This window comes from Neophocaena asiaeorientalis, unplaced genomic scaffold (assembly GCF_003031525.2).
Source record: "Neophocaena asiaeorientalis asiaeorientalis breed wild unplaced genomic scaffold, Neophocaena_asiaeorientalis_V1.1 scaffold59, whole genome shotgun sequence".
In the NCBI taxonomy this organism is placed as follows: Eukaryota; Metazoa; Chordata; class Mammalia; order Artiodactyla; family Phocoenidae; genus Neophocaena; species Neophocaena asiaeorientalis.
The window spans coordinates 15309645-15314165 of record NW_020174268.1 but is presented as its reverse complement, the minus strand read 5'-3'; the positions used below and the strand labels follow the sequence as shown (position 1 = coordinate 15314165).

Sequence of the window (4521 nt, the reverse complement as noted above, 5' to 3'; positions counted from 1 at the left end):
TATATACATATATATATAAAACCAATAAACAACTTGGTTATCCCAACATCTTGAATTTTGAAAAGTGAAAAGTGACGGGTATAGTGTAAATGGCACCACTTTAATGGCTCAAATAGCTAGATTTTCTCTAGACGTAAAAACTTTGGCAATTAAGTTGCTCCATCAAACTGTAAAGAACAGTTGATGATGAGCAGCCAAGTTCAGTATTGGGATGATATGCTTCCAACTGCCTAGTGAGCAGTGGTTCTAAACCAGAGGCTCCACCACTACTTTGTGGGATGTGTGTAAATGTGTGAAGGCATTTCTGGTGGTCTCAATGACTGGAAATGTGTTACTGGCACTTGGTACTGAGCCCAGGGGTGTTAACCATCCTGCAATGCCAGGGACAATTCCACAGTGAAAAGTTATCCCATCCAAACGAGCAATAATGCTCTCATCAAGCACACTAAAAGTTCATGGTGCCCCTTAATTGAAGGCAATCTTTGATCCTGAGAGAAAAAGGAGGATTTAGGAAATTTTCTAATTTAGGATATAAAGGTTTAATTATCTTCTCTTCCACAATGTACAGATGGAAACATAGTAAAATGTAGTAGAGGAAGGACAATAGATACAGCTGAGGAAAAAAATCCAGGGTAGAGGAATAGGAAAATAAACACTTAAACAAACAAACACCAAAGCAGAAAGAGATAATGAGGAAAAGAGAAGTTGGTCAATTGGCTGGGCATTGGACAAAAGAACTTATTAAAACTGCCCCAGGGCTTCCCTGGTGGCGCAGTGGTTGAGAATCTGCCTGCTAATGCAGGGGACACGGGTTTGAGCCCTGGTCTGGGTAGATCCCATATGCCGTGGAGCAACTAGGCCCGTGAGCCACAACTACTGAGCCTGCGTGTCTGCAGCCTGTGCTCCGCAACAAGAGAGGCCACAATAGTGAGAGGCCTGCGCACTGTGATGAAGAGTGGCCCCCACTTGCCACAACCAGAGAAAGCCCTCACACAGAAACAAAGACCCAACACAGCTAAAATAAATAAATAAATTATTAAACTCCTACCCCCAACATCTTCTTTAAAAAAAAAAAAAAAAAGAAAATTGCCCCAGCCTCTGGCCTGGTTTATTCCATCCCATGCTGCTGGGCAATTTTCAATAGTCAGGATCCCTGAATACATTGTTCTTTGTCAACTAATTGCTGCTGCCCTTGTTTATATATTCCTGGATGTTGGTTTAGAAAGAACATTAAGGTTGTAAATCAACTACAGTTCAATTAAAAATTAAATTTAAAAATTTTTTTAAAAAGAAGAACATTAAGAAACAGTCAATTACTGAAAAGCAGTTAAGATGGTATCTATAAAAAGGATATCGAGTAAAGAATGTCAACTTTGGCAGTAACTCTCCTTCATGGTCAGTTCTATCTGACTCCAATGAAAGGTCTAGTTGAAGTCTAAAATGCAGTCACAGTTATAAAATGCATACTGCAGACTAGTCTGTCATCCTAAAAACAAACTCCACTGTCTTCACCCAAACATGAACCATCCTGTTGCAGGGAAAGGAGGAAAAGAATGAGCTGAATTTGTTGTTGCTTTATTTGTTGGCCTAAATGGTAAAATACTAAGGACTTAAGACTCACTCCAGGACTGGTGACTCTGTGGACTTGAATGCACTTAATGTGCAGCCACTGTCCCTTTAAACAGCTCTCTAGCGCACAAGGAAGGAGAACTCTAATCTATGGAAATGAGGTTCCTAGATATGGTTCATCATATAAGTGTTTATAGCTCCTTATGCCACCAGGAATTACAAGGTTCACAATGCTACTTTGAAAATTGGCTTTGAAAAAAAAAACTATTTAGTGCACACTCACTATATGTTAAGATTATTTAATTGCTTTACATGTACTAACTTACCTAATCTTCATAATAACCATACGTGGTAAGGCAAATGCTAGTTTTACCCCCAACTTAAAAAGGCAACTGAAACAAAGAGAAGCTGAAGAATCTTCCCAACTACAGCCACAATATAAAGCAGCATGGAGGTTCTTCAAAAAATTAAAAATAGAACCACCATATGATCTTGCAATTCCACTTCTGGGGATATATGCAAAGGAAATAAAAACACTAACTCAAAAAGGTATCTGTACCCCATGTTCACAGAAGCATTATTTGCAATAGCCAAAACATGGAAACAAGTGCCCATCAATGGATGAATGGATAAAGAAGTTTTGGTATATATATACAATGGACTATTATTCAGCCATGTAAAATGAGGAAATTCTACCATTTGTGACAACATGGATGAAACTTTAAGGCATTATGGTAAGTGAAATCAGTCAGACAGAGAAAGCCAAATACTGTATGATCTCACTTATATTTGGCATCTAAAACAAAATGAACAAAAAAACTCATAGAAAAAGAGACTATATTTGTGGTTACCAGAGGTGGGGGTTGGGGTAAGGGGGAATTGGAGGAATGTGGTCAAAAGGTACAAACTTACAGTTATTAGATAAATAAGTATTAGGGATTTAACGTATGACACAATGACTATAGTTAACACTGTTGTATGGTATTTAGGAAAGTTGTCAAGAGAGTAGATCCTAGGAGTTCATACCACTGGAGAAAAATGTTTTTCTTTTATTTTTATTGTATCTATATGAATTGATGGATGTTAACTAAACCTATTGTGGTAATCATTTCACAATGTATGTAAATGAAACCATCATAGTGTATAGCTTAAATTTACAGTGATATATGTCGATTATTTCTCAATAAAACTGGAAAAAAAAAAAAGTAAAAAGAAGAATTTGCCCAGGGTCACATGGCTACTGGCACGATTCAGACCAAGGCTGACTGGCTTTAGATTCTATACTCTTTAACCATTATATAAAATTGCCTCTCAACTAAAAAGGAGAATTTTACACTTCCCTTCTTTCTCTTCCTCCTCTCATCTTCAAATTCCTCTTCCTCCTCTCATCTTCAAATTCTCACATGTGCACAAACACAGAGATGTTTATGCTGGCAAGAGCTGAGTCCTTTTGAGGGAAGCAACTCTTGGACCCTGACTCCTGCTATCACTACCCTAATAGTGTCTTGAGACTTTTTTCTTTTTCTCTCTCTCCCTCTGTATGAAAGCAAACAAGGAATAACACCAGAAAGTGAGAGAAGGTAGTGTGGAACAGGACTCATCTCCCTAATTGAACTTTATGTCAAGGTTTTATATGACCAACGGGAAGGCCAGGGTAGGTGGCCTATTAACTTAGGCCAACGGACACAAGGGCCTCCTCCTGAAGTTAACTCATTTGTCAAGGGGTAGAGGTAGTGAAGAGTGATCACATTCTGGATATACTTTGAAGGAAAGACAAGCAGGAATTGAAAACAAATTGGTTAGAGTATGAGAAAAAGATAATAATAAAGCATGAGTGCAAAGATTTTGGCCTGAACAATCAGAGGGATGAAGTAGCCATTTGCTGATACACAGAAGCCTGTACAAGGTAGGGGTTTGGAGAGAGCGCTGCTAAATCAATTGCCTCAAAGTTCAGCTCAGAGTCTTAACCAGTAAATTAATCTGTCCCTATAGCAGAATTTAGAAAGTAGAAAAGATGAGGGTTTCTCTAATACTCCTCAAGGGTTCCTATGTTTTTTAAATGGATTACAATCTGATAGCTACTTTGAGAAAGGACCTGCCAGTGATGAAAACTCATGATGCCTGCAGAGAATTTAACATGGATCATGAAAGAACAAGGTGGCTTAAAAAATAAACTATTAGAATCTAGGAGATCACGCAATTTATTAAGGCAGTTTGCTAAAAGAGTTAATCAAAGAAGTCTTAAGGCTTGGAATTTCAATTAAAAATACAATACAATGCCAAGAAGTATGAAAATCCAAAGACTAACTTTATAAGGAAGTGTGTCAGAGACTTTTTCTAGTTCTGCACCATGGAAGCTCTATATAGTGACCACACTTGTTCTAGTACTTGGAACAGGACTTCTGGAAAGAAAAAACAAAGCAATAACAGGGACTTGTGAAGCACTTGGGAGATAAGAGAAGTGATGGTGGTGATAACTTCTGTGAGAATGTATACATTGGATGTGCCTAATCAATAGATGTATTTATGTATTTATAAAGTGTGAAAGGCTCATCAAACCTATGTCTCACTCATGCTGATTCACTTAGGGATGAATGGCACCATTAAAAGAGAAGAAGCATCACTAAATATAAGTTAGTCATGGAGAAGAAATCAGAAGAGATGGATGCATGGGCTGTAGCTTTAGAAAAGAGAGGAAGAAATAAGGAAAGAACGAATGGTAACATATCTCTAATTAATAAGATTTTGCTTTTTAGATAATGGTTTAGAATCCAAGCTCCTGGGTTCAGATGGAGTGCACTTTTTAAGAATTAGAAAGGTAGTGTTGCTAAGAGACAAGCTAACCTGACCAAGTGAACTGTGACCTGAAGACAAAGGTGAGAGAACATCCAGATAAAGCCAAAATTGACTGCTTTGGGGAAAAAAAAAAAAAAAAAAAAAAAAAAAAATATA

General features: G+C 37.6%; 1 protein-coding gene across 2 annotated transcripts in view; it reads right to left on the bottom strand.

Annotated features, from left to right (window-relative positions):
* Positions 1–4521, bottom strand: part of N4BP2L2 (NEDD4 binding protein 2 like 2) — a 77130-nt gene that overhangs the window by 23470 nt on the left and 49139 nt on the right. The gene's annotated exons all lie outside the window — the stretch shown is intronic.